Source organism: Miscanthus floridulus, chromosome 1, assembly GCF_019320115.1.
Source record: "Miscanthus floridulus cultivar M001 chromosome 1, ASM1932011v1, whole genome shotgun sequence".
In the NCBI taxonomy this organism is placed as follows: Eukaryota; Viridiplantae; Streptophyta; class Magnoliopsida; order Poales; family Poaceae; genus Miscanthus; species Miscanthus floridulus.
In genome coordinates this window covers 128,251,673-128,276,327 of record NC_089580.1, presented here as the reverse complement: position 1 = coordinate 128,276,327, position 24,655 = coordinate 128,251,673, and the positions used below count along the sequence as shown (strand labels likewise).

The 24,655-nt window shown below is 49.6% G+C and overlaps 1 pseudogene; it reads right to left on the bottom strand.

Annotated features, from left to right (window-relative positions):
• Window positions 1-945: 945 nt before the first annotated feature.
• Window positions 946-19,901, bottom strand: LOC136493229 (peroxidase 5-like; annotated as a pseudogene).
• Between the last annotated feature and the right edge of the window lie 4,754 nt (window positions 19,902-24,655).

Below are 24,655 nucleotides of genomic sequence, written 5' to 3'. Positions count from 1 at the left end.
TGTAACTTGTTCGAATGGCTACAATTTTTATACATGTTCCAGTCATGCCTATGTAGAGAATGTTGTAATGGTACTGTAATCTGCACTGCACGACCTTGGACCCATGTAGTATGTGATGTCTGTACATGTAATTCGGAACTTTGTATGGGACTGTGATTGTAATGGCTTGTATGGACCTCTTAGGTGTAATGTAATAGTGATTTGTAGTTGTAATCCACTGTTAATAGCTCTTAAGAAAATACTAGTGGAGGTTGTGTGTTGGAACTGTCATTTACTGTTGTTTGACTTGGTTGTCATTTGGCGCCAACTTTTGTATTTATGTTGGGTTGGCGCCAAAATTTGAATTGCTTGACTGTCATTTAAATCTTGGTTCTGATCACCAGCTGGCTGGATGCTGCTGCTGCTGGCCGGTAGCTTATTGGTTGGATGATTCAGTCACGCAGTTCAGCCAAAAAAAAGTGCCAGCCGAACACGGCCCTAGTCCTGGGATGGAGGAGGAAGATGAGGTGGAAGTTCTCTGTTCGATGCCCTGCATCTAGCACTCCCATCCTTTTAGCTGCACATTTCTGTAATTTGAGCTCACTTGGCAGCCCAATCCACGATAGGCCCATTTGGAAGCCCAGTCCATGACAGGGTTGCTCATTGCGGGCTTGTGAGTCTACCGCTAACAAATGATTCGCACGAGAAATACATATCCAGTTTGCCAACCAAGCAAGTTCGAGGCATTCTTTGATTCCTCAAAGAATGATTACACATACGTAGATAGAAGGTACACGCGCTAATTAGCAAAATTTGAAAAAGAAGAAGAAGAAAATGACGATTGTTACATGCCGAGAGTTAGCAAGAACACAAGAAAAAGATCACCGAACAAAAAATATTTGGACGCAATCGTGCGTGCTATCGGCGCACGGCGCTCCTCATGTCGACGCCCATGCATGGCCACCATCACATCCTGACCCTGGTGCAGTTGAGGCGGACCTTGCCGGGGTTGGTGCCGGGGATGCTGCCCATCTTGACCATGGCGGCCACGAAGCTGCTCCTGAACCCGCCCGGGTTGTCCTTCCACTGCCTCACCTTGCCCGCGGTGCGCGGCGAGGCGGCGAGCGCCGCGTCGGACTCGAGCACGGTGCGGTTGGCGAGCACGTTGGCGAAGTAGCCGGTGTCGAGCGCGTACGGGCTGCCGGCGTCGAAGGGCACGTAGTTGCTGGCGTTGTACCGGCACTGGCTCCGCAAGCTGTTCCAGAACGCCGCGTCCATGCCCTTGTCCTGGTCGCTCGTCAGCTGGTAGTCGAACGTGCCGCAGCGCGCGACGCCCAGCGAGTGCGCGCCCAAGAGGACCGGTTAGGATCACAGTGTACCTCTGTAACCGTACATCCGGGGTAAGCCTTCTCGTCTTTGCGTAGTTGCACCGCAGCAGGGTAGACGCCGGTACCGTGGGGTTGTTAGTGTCGTGGTGGCGATGCAGTGGACCGGTGGTGACGCTGCGAGGGCGATGGCGGTGCGGTGGGGCATCTCGTCGCTGGCAGCACTCCTTTAGATCGGATTAGGTTTCTCTGTGGTGGGATTGCGGCGGCTCCGGTCAATTTCGCTCGTCGAGCCCAGTTCCCCACTCCTCTATTTATAGTGCTGTGCGACAGGGGCCCACCAACCACATTAGGGTTGGGCGCCCCCGATCAGGACACAGATCCAAGGGCCCAATAGGCCGTTGGGCCTATTGGTGGAGATCAACTAACATTCTCCCCCTTGATCTCATTACTATCTTTTAATTTCATATCATTTACTTTTATTCATTCCATTACAGATTAGCACATAGAGCATGTCTCATCGTCACGGTCCATTGCCGATAGATTTAACAGCTACAACACACTACTCTGTTCTAAAATAGATACTTATCTTTGGGCCTTCTTTTGTCCAGAAATTTTAGGCTTTTCCTTAAATCTATGCTAGCTACACGTTGGGTGGTAAGGCTTTTGTAAGCGGATCCGCGAGCATATTTTCTGTACTTATATGCTCAAGACTTTATGACATGATCCCGGACTTTATCTTTCACAACAATATACTTTATGTCAATGTGTTTGGCAGTATCACTTGACTTATTGTTGTGAGCATACTGTACTGCCTGATTATTATCGCAGTATAACTTTAGTGGTCTATAGATGTTGTCAACCACCTTCAAACCGGGTATGAACTTCTTTAGCCAGTTCACCTGCCCCGTTGCCTCATAACACGCTACAAACCTAACATACATTGTAGACGATGTAGTGACGGTTTGCTTTGAGCTTTTTCATGAAATAGCTCCCCCTGCGAGAGTGAATTCATATCCAGCCATAAATTTTCTATCATCTCCCGCATAATCAGAATCTGAATATCCCACTGTATGGCGTGAATCAGATCTTCTATACGTCATTATGAGGCCTTTCGTTCCTTGCAAATAATGCAAGACTTTCTTTACTAATTTACAGTGTTCTGTTCCAGAATTACTCTAGAATCTGCCAAGTAACCCGGTAACAAATGCCAAGTCAGGGCGCGTACATACTTGAGCATATTGCAAGCTTCCGACAACTGAAGCATATGGAACCACTTTCATTTGATCGATCTCATATGGGTTCCTGGGGCATTGAAAATCTCCATATCTGTCGCCCTTGACTATAGGAGCAGGTGAGTGACTACATTTGTGCATACTGAATTTTTTTAAGATTCTTTCTATGTATGCCTTTTGTGAGAGTCCTAATACCCCTTTACTTCTATCTCGGTGAATCTCAATCCCTAAAACGAACGAGGCTTCACCAAGATCTTTCATATCAAATTTTGAGGACAAAAACTTCTTTGTCTCCAGTAGTAGACTGACATCACTACTAGCAAGTAAGATATCATCCACATACAGGACAAGAAAGATTAACTTCTCATTCTTAAACTTTGTATAGACACAATTGTCCTCTACATTCTCTTTAAACGCAAAATTCTTTATTATCTAATCAAACTTCAAGAAGCACTGTCTTGAAGCTTGTTTTAATCCTTAAATGGATTTTTTAGGCGGCATCCCATTCGTTCTTTTACTTCCATGACAAAACCTTTCGATTGTGCCATGTAAACATTTTCCTCCAAGTCCCCTATCGATAGATTATCGTCGGCAGTCCTCCGAGGGGTATCCCACGAAGGTAGATTGATCGGTAGAGGAGCGTGAGATCAAGAACAAGAAGGCAACAGAGACACACGAGTTAGACAGGTTCAGGCCGTCAGTATGACGTAATACCTTACTCCTATGGTCTGTTGGTTTGTATTAGCTATCGTATGATATACCGTGATTTTAGAGGGGGCCCCTACCCGCCTTATATAGTCCGAGAGGCAGGGTTACAAGTCGGTTAGATCTGAGAGATAATCGGAAAGTAATAACTAATTACAGGAAACTTGGGATCATACATATCCTAACAGAACTCGTAGTATCTTCAGGATATCTTCCCGATGTCTTGCGGAAGGCGCCGAGCAGAGTTGTGCCCCGCAAGGCTTCTTCTTGTGGGCTGGGCCACCCCAAGGGGCGCAACCCTTGTGGTCTGCCATGGGTATCCGGGGTCATACACCCCATAGCTAGTCCTCGAGCACCTTGTACCTGTTGTGCAACGCCGCCTTGAGCTTGTCCGAGCAGTTGCAAATGATGCCGAGTAGTTAAGCTTATGGTCCAACCACCATGCTTAACTGCCGAGCAGTGTGAACCGACACCGAGTAGTGCAAAACGTTGCAGAGCAACGTGACCTGTCGCCGAGCAGAGTGAACCGTCGCCGAGCAGTGTGAACCATTGCAGAGCAGCACGACCTGTCGCCAAGCAGAGTGAACCGTCGCCGAGCAGTGTGAACCGTTGCAGAGCAGCACAACCTGAGTACGGCTTGCCATAAGGGTGTAAGGAGCTCAAGTATAGAATCGAAAATTTCTCCATAGTGAACCAAGTGTGCCCACTTAGAGTCCGAACAAAATTGTAGGATTCAATCTTCCTCTATAGTCACGCAGTCTTCGAGAAAAATTCCCACACACTCACCACGAGGTGAAGTGTGCCCACTTAGTCCCCGAGCCTGACAGCAGATGATATAGTCATGTGGTGCCAGGGTCAGAAACTAGAAGAAAAGTAAAAAACCAGTCGAGCAGGCAGCCAGTCCCTAGGCGTGACCCAAAAAGTCACACAGCACATTCACCGCAAGGTGAAGTGTGCCCACTTAGTCCCTGAGCCTGACAGTAGGTGACGCAGTCACGTGGTGCTAGGGTCAGAAAAAGAGAAATAACCTAAAACCAACGAAAAAAACCACCAGTCCCCGAGCTGCAGGCGGAGTTATAGGAGTAATCCAACCGTGGAGGAAAAATCGAAGTAACAGCTGGACAGTGTCAGTTACTGAGCCTCAATAATTGGCGGAGAAGTCGGCGATAAATGGAGGAAAAATCGGAGCAACTGAATGCAGTGATAAATGAGCGCCGTGGGCTGCAGTTTGCACAGAAGCCCATGTAACGGCCCATTTGGCACATCAGAGAAATCGCAGTGGCGTAGTTCGTGGGAACGGTTTCCCAAAAACCCTTGAGTCATAAAAGTGGGGAAAGTGATTTGTAACAGTACCGCCGCCCCCCATTCTCCCACCTTTGCCACTTCGCCATTTCATCTTCCATCTCAGCCACCACACCTCCAGATTCACAACCACAAACGCTATCGTCGCTAGACCGTATCCAGATCTAAGCGATGGCGCCAAAGAGGAGAGCCGCGAACCCGAAGAAAACAAGCCCAAAGAAGGCAGGAAGCGGAGCCAGCCGCGACGAAGAGTGGACGCCATCGCGCACTAGAGAAGCGGAGCTCGAAAGAATGGTGACGGCGGGCGTGCTTCCTGATCGCGTCACCGGCAGATGGCATCCAGCCATTGGTGAGCCCTTTCCAATGCCTAACTCCGACGAAGTTGTAGTCTTTGAAGATTATTTTTGACATGGATTGGGGTTCCCTGCTCATCCTTTCTTGCGAGATCTGTTGGTATTTTGGTCGATCAGTCTGTGCAATCTCCACCCCAACACTATACTACACATCTCGATCTTTATTCACTTCTGTGAGGCATTTCTTGGGATTCTTCTGCACTTCAACCTCTTTAGACATTTATTTTGGTTAAAGAAGAAAGGCAGCGGTGGCTCCAAGGTGGTCGACAGCGTATATCTGCATCTCTGGGACGGAATGGCCAGCGATTATATCAGTGTTCCACTGAACACTTCCTTGAAAGGGTGGAATGCCAAGTGGTTTTACATTAAATAGAACCACCTGGCCGTCCGCTGCGACGTCCACCATATCTCGGAGAACCTAAGAAGCTGGTCGGAGAGACCAAGGAGTGTCGATATGGAGCAAGTGAAGGAGCTCCTTGACTTGATTCAAAGGGTGCAGTTGAGAGGTGAACTTGTGGCGGCAAGCTTCATAGTACGCTGTGTCCAGCCTTGCAAGGAAAGGGCCTACCCTGCTTTTGACTACAAGGGCGACGACAACGGAACCTGGGAGAGACCTGAACGGCTATCAAGGAAAGAAGTAATATGCCGCGCCACAGAACTATTCAGCTCCAGCGCCTCATTTAGCTGGCTGAAAGAAACAAAGGCCTTCAACTGTACCAACCCACGTCCTCAGGTAATAATCTTGCCCTGCATTGTTCAATGGTCGATTTGCTGAGCAGGGAACTGACTTACTTATGTAAAGATCTATTCGTAGGACAGAGCAGTATACTTTTTTGACGTGCCGAGAGCTAAATGGCCGCCAGTGGTGGATGTTCGACCAACAGAAAACCCTGAAGATAGTTCCATTGGTATCTCATCAGAATCTAGAGATTCGGATGTTGATCATACGGCGCGTCCCCCCATTATTGGAGAAATCTCAGGGAAAACGGGCAGCGGCAAACGAGCCAGCCCGGAAGAAGAGGAAAACAACGACGATCGCTCCTCGCAAACTGGGCGGTATATCACTGGTCGGCGACCAGACCAACCGTCCACGGAGGGCCATGGTGATGGAATGGTCGGATGATGACGACAATACAGCTCCTCCTCCCCCAAGCATGCAAACAACTTCACGTAGAACACACGTGGAGGAGCAACCAAGGGGAAGCGACGAAGTCCTCGAGCAGCAGGCGATGGGAGTCCCCGAGCATCAGACGGAGCTAAACCCGGTGGTACAGACAGAGCAAACACCGAAACAACAAGCGGAGCAGAGGCCAACTGTAGAGGAGGATAGACCTCCACCCAATACTATGGAGGTCGAACCCACAACCGCACCCGGGGGCTCGAATAGGCCTCGCCGATTCAAAAAAGCATAGCGGCAGACCAAACGGTAAGTAACCTTGCATTGCTATTGTTTTGCTATTTGACGTCTGTTTTTTGGGCGATTGACCAAATGTTCTGATGTAGCGCAAGGCACATGGAGAATCCGAAGTCACCCGCCTAGACTGACAAGCAGTCTCAAGCTGATCCTGAGGCCGAGGTAGCGCCTGCCGCCCCCGTGTTAGGGTCCCCCAATGCTCGGCGACTGGCGGAACAAACAACAACCGCTACGGGTGGAACTGGAGATGGTGAGGGACCGATGTCAGTAAAGGCCGGCTTGGCAACAATGCCCAAAACAACGTCAGGTAGCGCCAGACCCTCAGGAACTGAAACTATAGTGGCCAGTGAGGCAGCAGAGTCTAGGTCGGCGAGACCAGGGGCACCCGAGGAGCTAACAGTGCCCCCTAAGGGGTCGCAAGTCATGCTCGAACCCACTGTCCGGCCACAGAGCCGCCCTACGGTGAGCCCTACTGCTGTGGAAGAGGAGGTCGAGGTGATCGTTCGTGATGAGCCTCGAACCCAATGCGTCCGGATCCTTCGCAAGCGCGGTGATGAAGTGGTAGTTGTCGAGGAAGAGGACACCCCTAGAGAAATGAGGAGGCTAAAATCCACCCTTGGTGGAGTAGTAAAACAAATCGAGGTTGATACTGAATCCCGAAAATTCTTTGTTGTCATTATTTATTTCCTTCTGTCATTGTCATTGTGCATTTCCAGGGGATAACTTGAACTGCCAAGCACCGTTACCAGTTGATTAAGAGGATGGAGCCCCTCGCCGAGGAGAACAAAAAACTCAAAGAGGCAATGAACCTTTTGGACAAGAATATTCAAAGGGCCCAACGCGAGCGAGACCTTGCCGAGTCCAACGCGCGGGACCTAGAATACCAGAAGGGGGTCCTATCTGGACAACTGGCGACTACGAAAGAACAACTTTGAAGACAGTCCGAGCAGCTGATCACTGCCTCTACACAACTTAAAGATGCTTCCGAGCAATTGGAAAAGCTGCAAAAAGTCTCTGAGAAGAGAGGTACGTTCGATCCACAAAAATGCCTCACATAGTTGGATACAATTACTTTTGTTGATGAATGACGTACTTGTAGAACAAGACGTGGAGCTCGGTCAACTACGCCAGGCCCTCGAGCAACTTCGGTAGGAGAAAGCGAAGGAGACAGAGCGAGCGAACAAACTGACCGAGGAGCTAGACGGTGAGTACCTCATGGTCGGGTTTTCTGCTGAGGTTAATGTCTTCCCTGACGGAACTTCAAAATGCATGCATACTACCGTTGGAGGGTCAAGGCACAATTCGATGTGTTGGAGCAAGACGCCCATACCCAGAGGAACAAATTTGATGCCGTAGTTGCCGGAATCAAACCAGTGCTTGACTGCGTCGACCCAGAAACGACACCCCGACTTGAAGGTAGGAGGCAAGGGTCAGATACCATCATCCAGAGGTGCAAAGCAGCGTGGGAGAATTTCAAGATCTTCAACCACGATGCCATTGTAACCATTGCTACTCATGTCCTTGCGGTTGCTCGGTCCCACTACCCAACCATGGACATTCAGTCGATAGGGGGCGGTTTCGCCGAAGGACTGAGCGATGCGGAGACCCAGAAGCTGGAGGATGAGGTGGAGGATGCAGCTAAGAAACTAGCCGGCAACATAGATCTGTTTGGTGAGACGGATGGCAGTGACGTAGCCCAATGATCTGCTTGGCTGACATCATCTGTAATTTCTGCACATTGCAATTAGAACGCGCGAAAGCGCAAGAACACTTATATACGATAAATGTTATAAAGTGCATGGGTATGCAGTTAGATTGTATTTTGGCGAAAAAATCTTCGTAGTTATGACCATAAGATATTTATACGGAGTATAAGTAGAGTCCGAGCAGTTAGTTTGCTACTAACCCCCATGGCCTCAGCTAGCCCATAGTCCATGACGTCGAGCGCGGAGCCCAAGCACGTGTACGGGGAACATGCGTGACCAAGGAACCATAGCCGACCACCCATAACGCAGAGCGCGGAGCCCGTTGCACTTGTAGGGAGAGATAAAAAACTGGGCCTTCTCCATAGAGAAAAGAGCGAAACGTATGCTGCTAGGCAGTTATCGAAATGACTATAGATGGCATAAACGTCAATCGAGCAATAAATTCTGCTCTGAGCTCTCGGCCTCGGATAGCCCATAATCTATAACATCGAGTGCAGAGCCCGTGCACGTGAAGGAAAAATAGGCGTGACCAAGGAACCACAGCCGACCACCCATAACATAGAGCACAGAGCCCGTGGCGCGTGTAGGGAGAGATCGTAGGCTGGGTCTTCTCCAAAGAGAACAGAAAAGAAAGTAGGCTGCTCGCTGATCGGCGAAATATCTTTAAAGGTTCACAGCGAATTATTCGACGTGTTTGGAGAAAATTATTCGGTGTTTTTTTGGCGAAAATGTGTCGGCGTTTTAGAGAAAACGTTCGGCATTTTTTGGAGAAAACCGTTCGGAGATTTTCGAGATTTGGAGAACTTTATTCGGCGAAATCGTGGTCGGCGATTTGGAGAAATCGCTCGGTGATTTTGGAGAAAACCGTTCGGCGATTTTGGAGAAAACTGTTCGGCGATTTTGGAGAAAACTGTTCGGCGATTTTGGAGAAAACTGTTCGGCAATTTTGGAGATCGTTATGGAGTATCGTAATGCTTCGGCGACCGTACGCGGAGATCAAAAGTTAAAGGAAAAATGGAGACAAATCATGGAGACAAAAACTTTATTCATCATAAAATGGAGAGTACATATCTGGAGCGTTTCAAGGGTAGAAACGTATGAGGTGCTCAATGTGCCATGAGTTTGGAACATCAATCCCATCTAAGTCGCATAAGCGATAAGATCCTAGTCGGGTGACCTCTTTGACGACGTAGGGCCCTTCCCAAGGGGAAGAAAGCTTGTGCAACCCCTCGGTCTTTTGTTTTCTGCGGAGAACGAGGTCGCCGACGGTGAATGAACGACCTTTTATGTTGCGGTTATAGTACATTCGCAGATCTTCTAGATACTTGGCTGTGCAGACGCAGGTGATCAGGCGAGCTTCCTCGGCCCGGTCAACGTCCTCTATCCGACCAGCCGTGGCCTGCTCTTCAACATAATTTTCCACCCTGGGTGCTCGGAAGGCAACATCTGCTGGTAGTATGGCCTCTGAGCCATAGACCAAAAAAATATGGAGACACACCGATACTGCGACTAGCTTGAGTATGTAGTCCCCAGACCACAGCCGGAAGCTCTTTGAGCCATCTGCCCGGATGCTTTTCTTCTTTCTGATATAGCCTCTTTTTGAGGGCGTCAAGGATCATACCATTAGCCTGCTCAACCTGGCCATTAGCTCTAGGATGAGCAACGGAAATGTATTTAATGGAGATGCACCAGCCTTCACAGAAGTCCCAAAAATGATGGCCAGTAAATGTGGTTCCGAGGTCGGTGATAATGCTGTTCGGGAGACCGAACCTGCGTATGATATCTTCAAAGAGGTCGATTGCTTTCTTTGTAGTAGCTGAAACAAGCGGTTTGTACTCGATCCACTTGGAGAACTTATCAATGGTGACGTATACATACCTGAAACCTCCTGGCGCTGGCTTGAAGGGCCCAATCATGTCCATTCCCCAGCATGCGACAGGCCAAGAAGCTGGGATGGTCTGCAATTCCTATGCCAGTACGTGTATTTGCTTGGCGAAGAATTGACATCCTTCACAACGCTAGACGAGGTCTTCTACGTCAGAGATGGCCGTGGGCCAGTAGAAGCCAGCTCGGAAAGCTTTGCCGACCAGGTTTCTCGAGGCCGCGTGATTGCCACAGGAACCAGAATGAATTTCGTGAAGCAGCTTCACTCCTTCATCTTGAGGGACGCACTTCTGCAATATCCCTTCCTTAGCACTCTTCCTCATCAAGTTACCGTCTACCAACACGTAGTGCTTACTTCGGCGGATTAGGCATTTGGTGTAGGTCTTGTCGGCGGGTACTTCAAAGTTGGTGAGGTACATGATGAATTGCTCTCTCCAATCGGCGACCGGAGAAGGCACCGCAAGTACCAACTGCTCGGCAGGGGGAACCTCCTCAACTTCCTTTTCTTCTTTAATGGATGGAACTAGGAGATCTTGCATGAAGACCCCTGGTGGAACCACGGCGCGAGATCAACCTATTTTTGAGAGCTGGTCGGCTGGTAGATTTTGATCTCGTACCACGTGGTGGTACTCGATACCTTAGAACTTCCCTTCAAGCTTCCTAATTTCGGAGCAGTATGCGTCCATCTTCTCACTGGAACAAGACCAGTCTTTGTTGAGCTGGTTGATAACCAGCGCGGAGTCTCCGTACACCATGAGACGTTTGACGCCGAGCGTGATGGCTATACAAAGACCATGGAGACATGCTTCGTATTCCACGGCATTGTTGGAGGCCAGGAAGTGTATCCGAAGAATGTAACATAGCTTATCCTTGGTCAGCGTAATGAACAGAATGCCCGCACCAATACCGTTGATGTTAAGGGCACTGTCAAAGTACATCACCTAGTGCTCGAGGCAAGCGGCGGCGATGGGCTCTTAGATCTCGGTCCATTCAGCGACGAAGTCAGCGAGCACCTGTGACTTAATGGTAGGTCTGCTTCTGAATTCAATGGAATAGGTGCAGCTCAACAGCCCATTTAATGATGTGGCCAGTGGCTTCTTTGTTGCGAAGAATGTCCCCCAGGGGAAACTCTGTGACCACGGCAATCTTGTAGTATTCGAAGTAATGCTGGAGCTTGTGCAACATAATCAGAATTGCGTATAATAGCTTTTGTACCTAAGGATAATGAGTTTTTAGCTCATTGAGTACTTCACTGATAAAGTAGACCAGACGTTGCACCCTGTAAGCGTGCCCGGCTTCCTCGCGTTCGACGATGATAGCTATACTCACGACGCGAGAGGTGGTGGCAATGTATATGAGCAGAGTCTCATCTAGCCTTGGCGCTATCATGATCGACGGCTTCGTTAAGAACAACTTGAGATGCTCAAAAGCTGAGTCTGCCTCCTCCGACCAGGAAAAGTGCTCGGAGGCCTTGAGGAGTTTGAAGAAAGGTAGCCCTTTTTCGCTGAGGCGTGATATGAAGCAGCTTAAAGCAGCCATACAACCTGTAAGCTTTTGTATATCCTTGACACATGTCGGCCATTTCATATTGGTGATGGTGGAGACCTTGTTCGGATTAGGCTCGATGCCTCGAGCACTGATGATGTATCCCAGCAGTATACCGGATGGAACTCCAAAGATGCACTTTGAAGGGTTCAACTTCTATCGGTACTTATTCAAATTGGCAAAAGTTTCTTCGAGGTCGGTGATAAGGTTGTCGACTGTCTTGGTTTTGACGACCATGTCATCGATTTAGGCTTCGACGTTGTGGCCGATCTACTAGTTGAGGCACATCTGAATGGCCCTTTGATAGGTAGCCCCAGCATTCTTGAGTTCAAAGGACATAGTTTTGTAGCAGTATGCACCGAAAGGTGTAATGAACAACGTCTTTATCTGGTCTTCTTCCTTGAGGGAGATCTAATGATAGCCGGAGTAATAGTCAAGGAAAGAGAGTAGTTCACAGCCGACGGTAGAGTCTACAACCTCATCTATCCGAGGCAAGCCGAAGGGGTCTTTAGGGTTTGCTAACCAATCTGGATGACACACTTCTTTTATAAACCCAGCAGCTAAGAGCCATTTTATTTCTACCCTAATAGCCTCCTCTTGTCTGACGCGAATCGGCGAAGTTTATGCTTGATCGGTTTGGCGGTCGGCGAGACATTCAAGGAGTGCTCAATCTTCTCCCGTGGTACCCCCGGCATGTCTGTAGGGTTCCAAGCAAACACATCAGCATTGGCACATAGGAAGGAGACGAGCGTGCTTTCCTATTTGGGGTCAAGGTGAGCCCCAATCTTCATGGTCTTGGAAGCGTCATTGAGGCCGAGGCCGACCTCCTTGATTTCCTTAGACTTGGCGGAGGCACGGGGAAGCTCCAGCTCTAGAATCTCCATGTCTTTGGCGGGTACCGTCTTGGCTTTGGTGACCACGCTAGCCATCTGGATGGAGAGGTTGGTGGCTTCGGCGAGGGCAAGACTCTCTGTCTCACAGGCATAGGCGACAGAAAGGTTGGCCCGTAGGGCTAGGACTCCTATAGGCAAAGGCATCTTCAACACCAGATAAGCGTAGTGTGGTACGGCCATGAATTTGGCCAGAGCTGGCCAACCAAGTATGGCGTGGTAGGCTATGTCGAAGTCGGCAACATAGAAGTTGATATGCTCGATGTGGTAGTTGCTTGCCATGCTGAACTGTATGGGTAGGGTGATCTCTCCAAGTGGCCTAGATGCCCTTCCAGGTACCACACCCTAGAAGGAGGAGTTCGAGGGTGTGAGATCTAATATCACAAGGCCCAACTCTCTTAGGGCTTCGGCAAAAAGTAGGTTCAAAGCACTGCCACCATCAACATGGACTTTTCTGAATAGCACCTTCTGGATGGTTGCATCAAGGACAAGGGGGAAACGCCTTGTATATGGTATGTCTGCCCACTGGTTGGCCTTGTTGAAGGTGATGGGGATCTCGGACCATGGGCGATAACTGGGGTCGGTGGTAGTTTCTTCTGAAGCAACGGCGAGCACTCATCGAGCGGCAAGCTTCTGTTCCCTTTGACTCTTAGTGGAGGCGAGGCCCCTGAAGATGGTGGCGACCACCTTATCGTGGTCTTGAAAGGCGTTGTTGTTGTTCCCAGGCGGTCGGTGACCTCCTGTTCCATTGTTGGCGTCGTCGTCGAGCCTCTTGTCCTGGAACTCCCTGGCTAGACCAATGCAGTCCTTCATCTTGTGTTTGGCATTCTTGTGAAGAGGGCACAGGCCGTCGAGTATCTTTTGGTACTGCTCGTCATAGTTACGCTTGGCGCGAGGTTGACTAGCGGCGATGAAGATGTCTTCTGGCCGGCGGCGGCGATTTTGGCCAGGCCTGTGTCCTCCTGTTCGATCACGGCCGCTATCACGATGATAGCTACGGTCGTCGGGGCGGCAGTCATTGTGACGTCGGTCATCGAGGTGATCGTCGTATCGGTGAGGTGGTCGCTGAGTGCCCGCATCCTCGTTGAAGTGCACCTCGGCTTCCTCTGCATCGGCGTACTGGTTGGCGATAGTTATCATCTCACCAATACCGGTCGGCGGCTTATGGTTGAATTTGGAGCGAAGCTCGCGATGGTGGAGTCCTCGGATAAAGGTGGTGATGACTTCAGCTTCCGTGATGTTGGGGATAGAGTTCCTCATCTCAGAGAAACGCCGGATGTAGCTACGGAGGAGCTCGGATGGCTTCTGGTTGATGCGGCTGAGATCATGCTTCGTGCCGGGTCGAGTACACATGGCCATATTGTTGTTGGTGAAGACTTTCTTCAACTCTTCCCATGAGCCGATGGAGTTTGGCACAAGGCTGGTCAACCAGCTCATGGCGGGTGGCATGAGCATGACGGTGAGGTAATTTGCCATAACGCTGGTGTCTCTTCCGGCGGCACGGACGACAGTGGCATAAGCCTGCAGCCATTGAGTTGGGTTCATTCTTCCTTCGTAGGGCTCGACCCCGGTGATCTTAAATCCACGGGGCCATCAAAGCGTTTAGAGTGCCCTTGTGAAAGCCGAAGGCCCCTCAGGATTGTCGACACCGTAATCTACAGCATTGTGGTCGGGGATAGGCTCGAGGGCTGAGTCCAGGTTGTCGTACTCCCTTTCGGAATCCTAGTGGCGACATACTTCATCTTCATGGCAACCAAAGCGACGGTGCTCGATACGCCACTGCGCATCCCAGAGGTTGCTAAGATGTACTCTAGCATCCTGTTCGACCTCCTGGTCATGTTGGCGATGGTGTTCGGTGCGATGCCCCCCGGGCCCTCCTTGGAGAGGTAATGACTGGTCGGCAAAATGGCTTTGACTTGGGCGGCGATTGGACCTCGGCGCAGCTGATCGGTGAATCACGCTCATAGAGCACGAAGGTCTCTTATCCTCGCGGATCTCATTGACCTAACAGTGAGCCTCTTTAAGCATGGCAGAAAAAGCCATCTTGTTCGACAAGGAAATAACACGCAGACCCCTACTTAGCGCGCTAACTGTGGATAGATTATCGTCGGTAGTCCTCCAAGGGGTATCCCACGAAGGTAGATTGATCGGTAGAGGAGCGTGAGATCAAGAACAAGAAGGCAACAGAGACACACGAGTTAGACAGGTTCAGGCCGTCAGTATGACGTAATACCTTACTCCTGTGGTCTATTGGTTTGTATTAGCTATCGTATGATATGCCGTGATTTTAGAGGGGGTCCCTACCCACCTTATATAGTCCAGGAGGCAGGGTTACAAGTCGGTTAGATCTAAGAGATAATTGGAAAGTAATAACTGATTACAGGAAACTTGGGATCATACATATCCTAACAGAACTCGTAGTATCTTCAGGATATCTTCCCGATGTCTTGCGGAAGGCGCTGAGCAGAGTCGTGCCCTGCAAGGCTTCTTCTTGTGGGCTAGGCCACCCTAAGGGGCGCAGCCCATGTGGTCTACCATGGGTATCCGGGGTCGTACACCCCACATCCCTGTTGAGAAATGTCGTCTTTACATCCATCTGATGTAATTCTAAATCATAATGTGCCACTAATGCCATTATGATTCTAAAGGAATCCTTGCATAAGACTAGAGAAAACGTCTTATTGTAATCAATCCCTTCTCTTTGCGTAAAGACTTTTGCCACAAGTCATGCTTTATATCTCTCTATATTCCCTTGAGAGTCAAGCTTTGTTTTGTAGACCTATTTACAGCCTACTGTTTTGGCTCCTTTAGAAATTATCTTCAAGTTCCAAACTTTATTGGCATTCATAGATTTCATTTCATCTTTCATGGCCTCAAGCCACTTTGATGAATGATCACTTTTCATGGCTTATTCAAATGAGGTGGGATCATCCTCCATTTGAAATTCCTCAGTGTTGTGTACTTCATTATCAGTAGGAATAGCTGATTTTCTAACTCTTTGAGACCTTCTAAGGGCCTCCACATTTGGCACATCTTTTGTTTGAGGCTGTTGTTGCTCCCCCTCATGTGTGGCAATAGATTCTATAGGATCCTGAAGAACAGGTTCTTTATCATCATTCATTGTTGCCACAAGCGGAATAACAACAGGTGCTGGCACCACAGTATCTGACACTATCGGTGCAGTGACAGCAAGTAGTGAGAAAAATAACTCATGAATCATTGGAGTGAGCGCATACACCCGTTTCTATTCAAGGTCAATTTCTCGAGCTACCATGCTCCCCCTCATCAATTCATCCTCTAGGAAGACAGCGTGTCTCGTTTCCACAAACTTTGTATGTCTCTCTGGACAATACAAATGAAAAACTTTTGACTTTTCTGGGTAGCTAATGAAATAGCAACTTACTGTTTTCGAATCTCACTTCCTAATGTTTGGGTTAAATACTTTAGCCTCAGTAGGGCTCCCCCACACACTTAAGTGTTTTAGTGAGGGTACTCTTCCTGTCCACAACTCATATGGTGTTTTGGGCACCGATTTACTTGGTACTCTATTGAGAATATGAATGGCGGTTTTTAACGCCTCCATCCATAGGCTTAACTATAAGGTGGAGTAACTTATCATACTGCGCGCCATATTCATCAGGGTACAATTCCGTCTCTCAGCTATTCCATTCTACTGAGGTTCACCCGGTATAGAATACTGGGCTACTATGCCATTCTCCTGTAAGAACCTTGCAAAAGGTCTAGGAACTTGGCCATATGGGGTATGCTGACCATAGTACTCCCCCACGGTCGGACCTGACTATCTTAATCTTTAAATTGTGTTGATTTTCAACTTTTGCCTTAAATATCTTAAATTTATCCAATACTTCTTTTCTTTCTTTGATTGGATAAATGTAGCCATAATAGGAGTAATCATCTATGAATGTTATGAACGAAACATAACCATCCACACTCTTTACAGGAAACTGACCACAGATGTCTGTGTGAATAATCTATTAAATTCCTACACTTTGTTTGACATCTTTCTTAATTTTCTTTACATACTTTCCTTTTATGCATTCTGAGAGCTCTAATGGAGGAAGAATATTATTCTTAACTAGACTTTCTATTCTTCCCCTCGAAATATGGCCTAAACGATAGTGCCATAATTTCGACAACGCATTGTTAGCTCTCTTATGCCACCATTATCAGAGTAACTCTCTGTCACCAGCTGCTTTATCAACTGGGTGGCATATGTCTTTCAAGAGCCAGTGAACTGACTCTTTATTCTATCGTGGTACTCGGTGACCGTATCACACTCTGGGATTGAGCCCACAATTGTAGACTCAATCGTGTTCTTTATCATAGCCAAACATTTATTGTTGGCAGTGACCCACTTCCTATGCACAAGGGTATAGGACATCTTTCGGGATTTCAAAATCCCTCTCTTTAGTTGCCCAAACGGCATCATCCTCATTTGTCTCCCTCACCGGTGCCACAGACTCTGTGGAACACGGCGAGGTGACTGCCCAGTCCACCTTAGACAAGATGAAAACCAGGTTAAACCTTTTCTTAACATAAAAATAACACCATTTGCATGCCTTGATTCCAATGTTGGTCAAAATCAAAACATGCAACTGTTTGTATACACTAATTCTACATCACCGTTGGGCAAAAATAGAATTGATGTATAAAATCATTAAAATTCACAACTATTCTTACACACTAATTCTACATCAGCGTTGGGCAGAAATAGAATTAATGCATAAATCATTAAAATTTACAACTGTTCTTATACACTAATTCTACATCACCGTTGGGCAGAAATAGAATTAATGCATAAATCATTAAAATTACGATATTGTTATTAACAACGTTGGTTAGAAAATAACAACATCATAATCATGTCAAACTCTCTTTTTCTCCAATTAAATATCACATTGGTTCAAAATAACTAGAGAATAAACAATTTCTTTAGCAGCGGAAAACGTATACTCATTTCTTGAATTTTACCCACAGGGAAAAATTACTTTTTGTATTTTCTTTAAGCCATTAATCAATTTCTAGAAAATAAACATTTACTAGAAAAAGAAAAACAAAATATTGATTCATTTCAACGCTGTGCATTCAGCCTAGCCGACAAAACGGCCCGGCCCATCTCCTCTCCGAGCGCGCTGCCCGCACCCAGGCCACAACCTAGGCCTGGGCCGGCAAAGTCACACGGTGCGCTCGCTCGCCTGGGCCATGAGTTGTCCCGGTCAACCGGCGCTGTTCATTTTGATCCAACGGCTGCGCGGTGAGATCGGCCAATCAAAAAGGGTGACGGGTGCCCTCCCCTAAAACCCTAATTCATTCGCTGCCTTCCCTTTCCCTCTCTTCGCTCTCTCTCTTCTCTCCGCACATAGCAGCGAGGCGAGCGGCGACCGAGCGGACGTAGCGAGCGAGCAGGCAGCCATGGCACCGTCGCCGGCGCCCTTGCCGGCGTGCGCGCTCCCTAGCGGGTGAGCATGTCACCGTCGAGCGGCCTGGCCATGGCGCCCCTTTGGCTGGAGCCCGGCGAGCAGCACCCTGACTCGGCCTTCTTCTCCCGGCGTGCCGGCGAGGCCAATAGCGCGGCGCAGCGGTGGGGTAGGCCACCTCTTCCCCTTCTTCCCCCATCCCCTTCTTCTTTTGGGATTAACCCAATTTGGGGATTGGGTTAAAAATTAGGGTTAGGGTTTCGACATTTGCACTGTTCTTCTTCCCTAGAGGATCTGCGCGGGTTTAGGATTTGGCTTTGACTCTTTTGTAGGTCGAATCCCTCTTTTCTTTTGGATCTTGTTTCTCTTTTTGGTTGAGTCCAATTGGGATGAGGATTCGTTCTAGGGTTAGGGTTTCGCTTTTCTTTTGATTTCTTTCTTTTCGGAGTTCATCCGAATTGGGATTTGGTGTTCGGGTTCACTGTTGTTCTTCCCCACGGTCTGCTCTTCTTCCTCACGGTGCGTCATGGGTTAGGGTTTGGCTTTGTGAGCCGAGGGCCCTTCCTCTTCACCCAGTTAGGGTTAGGGTTGGGGAACCACTGTTCTTTCTTTTTTTTTACTCCTTTCCTCAGATCCGAACTGGGTCTGTTCTTTTCTTGCCGTGCACCTATGAGGACGGTGGTGTGGCACTTTTCCCCATGCTATGGCGGTGGTGACCAGGGTTCCAGTGACGTCCACCACCCCCGGTCTCTTTTCAATTTGCTTTTACCCAGTTAGGGTTAGGGTTTCAATCCAAAATGGATTTAACCCTTGTTCTTTATTTTCTATGCTCTACCCCATACTTTAAACCGGCTCTGATACTAATGTTAGGATCATAGTGTACCTCTGTAACCATACATCTGGGGTAAGCCTCCTCGCCTTTGCGTAGTTGCACCACAGCAGGGTAGACACCGGTACTGTGGGGTTGTTGGCGTTGTGGTGGTGATGCAGTGGACCGATGGTGACGCTGCAAGGGCGATGGCGGTGCGGTGGGGCATCCCGTCATTGGCAGCACTCCTTTAGATTGGATTAGGTTTCTCTGTGGTGGGATTGCGGCGGCTCCGATCAACTTCGTTCGTCGAGCCTAGTTCCCCACTCCTCTATTTATAGTGCTGTGCGACAGGGGCCCACCAACCACATTAGGGTTGGGCGCCCCTGATCAGGGCACAGATCCAAGGGCCCAATAGGCCGTTGGGCCTATTAGCGGAGATCAACTAACAGGACCATGTCATCCAGCATCAGACCAAGAGAAGTACGGGGTGAGTAGGCCCATGTTCCGCTGGTTAAGAGGCAGGAGGTCATCGGTCATGCTCGCCCACGACACCGTGCCATCCTACCACCCGTCGGGGACGGTGTACCCAACACCACTGCTCTGTGCTCATGATTTTTTATTAGTTAAATCCTGTTTAATTTTATGATGATCAATAGTAGTATTATCAGTAGTAAGTAAGATTGAAATAAAGCAAGCAATCTGGTAAGTACGTACGTACCAGCTTAACGTTGTCCCTGGCGGCGAAGGCCACGATGTCGGCGTAGGATATCGTCAGTGTGCACGTGGCCTCCAACCTCTCTGCCTGATCCTCTCGATGACGTCGAAACCTCGCAGGCTCAGGTTGGGCTTCACGTTCTTCTCCGCTTGCTCGCCGCTGGACTCTAGCAGCACCGACCCGTTGCAGCCCTGAAATGAAATGAAAAACCGTGCATGCACGGCCACCGCCGTTTCGGTGAGCAAATCGGCATGGCAACATGCATACTCCATCGTCTAACTACATATTAAGAGAACAGGTGCGTGCGTGCATGTGCGTTCATGAGCTACTGATCGATTAGGTACTGGTACTGCTGCCTAGTGTCTCTTTACATTGACGAAGCAGTCGTGGAAGTGCAGCCGGATGAGGCTGGCTAGGACGCCCTTATCCCTGTACGATGCCTTTAGGACCTCATTGGCCACGATGGACTCGGTGTTGCGGCATGTCTGGTTGTAGTAGCCAACCCAGAGAGTCTGTGCATCGGCAACACGGGTGTCGTGCAGGAGCAGGCCTGCAACAACGAGGACCAGCAGGCCTGCTCCCTGCTTCCCTATCGCCATCGTGAACTCACCAACGTCTCTCCAGTCCTAACTGTTAGTTTGATCTCCACCGGTCAATTGGTTCCTTGGATTCGTGTTCTGATCGGGGGCACCCAACCACTCCATGGTTGGTGGCTCCCTGTCGCACAGCACCATAAGAAGAGAGGTAGGGGCAGGGCACATAGTAAGAGGTTCCCCTGAGCTACCAGACGCCCCACCGACCATTCCCTAACGCTAACCGATCTAGAGAGACGGTGCTGCCAGTGATGGGAAGCCGCCACCGACTTCATTGTCGCCTCTACATCGGCACCACTACGCTGGACTTCACCACCAGCACTGCGTACCTGCTGCTGTGGTGGCTACTTTCTCCTCTACCTCCTCTTCCAAGGCCAAAGGTATGGTTCCCCAACTCTCTCTGTCTCCTTGTCCAAAGTTAACTGCTACTAGATTTGAATCAACCAGTAAGCAAATCACCCTTAGTACTACACTTGGATGAAACCTAAGAACCTAACAATGGTACTAGAGCCAGGCTTTCTAGGATGTAGATCTAGTTTGGGGTAGAAAACTAAAAAGAAATCAAAGAGAAAGAGGAACAGAGGGTTTGATCCGTTTTGGATTGAAACCCTAACCTTAATCGGGGGAAGAAATAGAGATGCAGAGGGTTCAACCGAACCCTAACCCATCGGGGAAGAAGAACAGTGACTCAACTGTACCCTAACTAGTCGGGGAAGATAAACAGTAACCCTAACCCTAACCCCAAATTGGATCAGCTCTGAGAAGAAAAGAAAGAAGATCCAAAAGAGAAGAAGGGGAAAGGAGAAGAGCTAGGAAGGCGGCTTATCTAACGAAACCCAAACCCTAACTCGTGACGAGGAAGGGGAAGAGAATGAACGGACAAGGGGAATGAGCTCCTACTTGGGATCCACCCACTCCGTCTCCACCGTCGGCCGTCGCATGGACGTCGTGTGGGAAGTCAACCCCAGCCACCGGGGTGAGAGAAGCGCTGCCGCATGATCTCCGCCTCGGGCTCAGGCCAAAAGGGCACCACCGTGGTGCCGCTTGACGGTGCTGCGCGTGGCTCTAGCCGCATTCATGCGCCGGCGAGGGGTGCCATGGCGGAGCCGCCATCCCCTGTGTCGCGTCCGCCTTGAGCTCGGCTACGCTCTATTGCTCGGGGGTCTGAGAAAGAGAAAGGGGAGAAGAGAAGTGAGCTAGGGTTTTCTAGGGGATAGTGCCATCGCGGTTTTGATTCTCCAAAGCGCGCGCTCAGCCGCCTATTTGCATCGACGGTGCAGAAGCCACGTGCTGGAGGCCAGCCCAGGCGGGCGCGAGTGGGCGAGTCACTTTCTCGGCCCAGGCCCAAGTTGCGGCCTAGGAGGGAGCCGCGCGCACACGCAAGGCAGGCGGGCCGCTTTCTTGGTCGGGCCGAAGAAACAGTATTGATTTGAATCCATTTTTTCTTTTCTTTTTCTAGTAAATCGTTATTTCCTAGAAAATGATTAATGGCTCAAAGAAAATTAGTAAAGAGAATTTCCCTGTGGGTAAAATTCACAAATTCCGCTGCAAAGTTTAATGTTTATCATCCTCCAATTAAATTCAAACTAATGGGAGAATTTAATTTGAAGAGCAGTTGTATTTAGTAAATTATGATTATATTGATCCTCTAGTTAAACTAGAACCAACAGAAAAATTTAATTAGAGGAGTAGTCTGTTTTTATTTATGTTAAATTATGGTATTATTATTTTCTGACCAACGTTGATGATAACAATATTATAATGAGTTTAAGTTTGAGTTTTAAATCTCTGATAAATTTCACACCAACATGGTCAATTTTTCACAGAGTAGATAAGGACCAAGAAATGCTCTTGAACTAATAGAATGTATTTTATTATCAAGTTTCGCTGCAATGATGTAGATTATCTTCCAATTAAATTCGAACCAACGGCAGAATTTAACTTTGAAGAGTAGTTATATGGATTTTAAATTAATTTCTGAGTTTCATGCATTAATTTTATTTTCTGCCCAACGGTGATGTAGAATTGATGCAGAAGCATATTGTTTGTGTCAGGTTCATAAACCCGAGGTCCCTCGAGGATCGGCTTCCACGCCCGGGCTCGGCCCCGACGAACAACATATAGTTCATGGGCCAACCCAAGAGTCTAAAACACAATGGGCCAGAAGGGCAGTGCGGTCGCCGACCGGAAGGTCTACCCAAAAGAACAAGTGCCCGTTCGTCAGCTTCTTCGGCCCACCTCTCCGACCGGAGCACTCGCTTTAGGCACTAGCTGTCTCCAAGCGGTCTCTCCAATCGGAAGGCCTGGCCCAAAACGTTGCTTCCTACTTCGACCCCACGACCGGGGCTCGTGGGAACCCTGCTCACCGCTCTTCTCCGACCGGCGCACTGAGAGCCGACTGGAGCCATCCGACCGGGGGCACCCCATTTGGAAGGAACCAGAAGACGTGCGGAGAAAGGCAAGGCATGGCTCACAAGTCAAAACCACTATACAAGGGACCCTACCCTGCACGAAACAGTGCTCTATAGCCACCCTGGCACAAAGTATTGTAGGGGCCGCTAAAAACTCCCATACGGTAAGCCCCCCGCGTGTCTCTGGACATCGATTGCAGTATGGGCTCCAGGATTTGCCATACCGGGTGAACATAGCGTGGCTCCTCACATGCCACTAGGCATCAAGAAGTATTTGTAGGTACCGGCGTCCATCCTTCCTGAAGAAGAGAGCTCGACCTCTCGTGCACATCTGACATTCTATAGCGACATCGACAGTATTGGGGGGCGTCAACCATTATCTAGTTTTCATCAGCGTAGGCAACAAGGCTTAGAAACATCCGTACTCTCTCCCTCTCACTTGTAAAGCCATCCTCTTCATCTATAAAAGGGGATGCGCTCCCTCCAATGAGAGGAGGTTGACTTCTTAAAGCTCAGACTCACTAGATCAACATCAACACCTTACAACCGCAGGACCACCAAGTTCCGACCGCAACCCTTCCGGTCGGAGCCAATCGAACCTCTTGTACACCCCCTCCTTTCTCCTACTCGTTTGTAACCCCACTACAGACTTCGAGCACCTAGGCTCAGGAATAAAGACACCGACCGACCCCGACTGGACATAGGGCACGTTGCCTAAACCAGTATAAATCCTATGTCATTGAGTGCTAGGCCACCTCCGATCACAATGTACAGCAAAACTACAAATATTTACTAATTGGTCACTTTCTGCACCGATAGTTGGCACCGTCCGTGGGGAAGACGTTGTACGTTCAACACTTTTTGGTCATCGGATGACCCATTTTGCCGCCACCCTCGCCATGGCGGGCTCGGGTGATATGATTCGTTTCGGCTCGCTGGAGTTCCCCACACTCTCGCCCGCCGGGATGCGGGTTCCACCCATCTTCGAGCCATCCCAGGCCTTCCGCTTCGGGAGCCTAGACTTCATCGCCGACCGACTCGGTGTACTCCACCTCCACGAGGAGGCTCACGACCCGGCACCTATCGGAGGGATATCCTCCATTGACTCCGGGACGCGTGACTTCGACGACGCGGCATCTGCGCTTCATTCCGAGCAAACTCTCTGCTCAAACCCCGCTGTGAGTAATATACATGCTGTTATTTACTTACTACGCTCTATCTTCCGCCAAATACCCGGTGGGTTACCATTGTCCCCGTCGCAGCCGCCATACGGCTAGTTCCCCAATGGCCTCGCGTCTTCCATGGACGCATACGCCCGGGGACTCCAAAAGGTGCTGGCGCCGCACCCTCTCATGTCTGAGTTCGTGGGGATGGCGAGCTATGCTCCCACCTATTTCCTCAACATCATGGATGACGACATCGGGAGTGACGGCTCCAGCATCGGTGACGTGGCACCTAGCCACCGTCGGTCCTAGGAGTACGCTATGGCGGACACCCCGGAACAGCCGCTAGGGGTAACAGAGTCCTTCCGGACCCACGCCCCGCCGGGCCCTCACGCAGAGACCCCCAAGCTCACACATGAGCACGGGGAAGATCTGCGACGACAATGGCTGCATCAGCCATCAACTGCACCAGCGCGCTCGATGCACCACACTACGCCCCATGCGCATAGACCAGTGAACGGCGCTTGGGGTCACGCCCGTTAGCCCCAGCGCAATGCCCCGGTTCAGGGGACCGACCCCCACAGTTTGCTCGGGCCAATTAGAACATTGCCACCACGGCAATGCTTGTGCGTAGCCTGCCCGAGCTGGATGACCCTCGTGAACAAGCGATCCACCAGAACCTCTAGGCACTGGTGGAGACCGCCGCCATTCAACAAGCGGAGTGCTCTGTATCACGACACTGACTCGCGACCTCGCTCCCCGTTCAGGGAACAGGGATGCAGCAGATGGGGCACTACACCCTATCACCGCCACAACCATCGATTGCAGCACAAGAAGCCGCAACCGCACCTCATCTTGACTTGACGACCCCCTCATGCTGACCACCTATCTACGCGCGGCTCGGGCCGAACTGATACGCGCACAGCGTCGACCAGAGTCCCAGCCCTGACAGCCTGGAACCACAGACCTTTGTCCAACACCCCCAGCAAGCACCTTTTCCTCCACGCTTTAGCGGGGGCCATGACAAAGGTAAGGCCAAGTGCCAGGATCAAGACGAGGGCCCCTCCACACAGAGGGGAAAAAAGAACAAAAAGGATTGCCGCCAACCGGCTAACTTCGTGTTAGTCGCCGCGGCCGATCACGCGGGCACGCAGCCCTAGCAAGACCCTCCGGGCCACTTCCATGA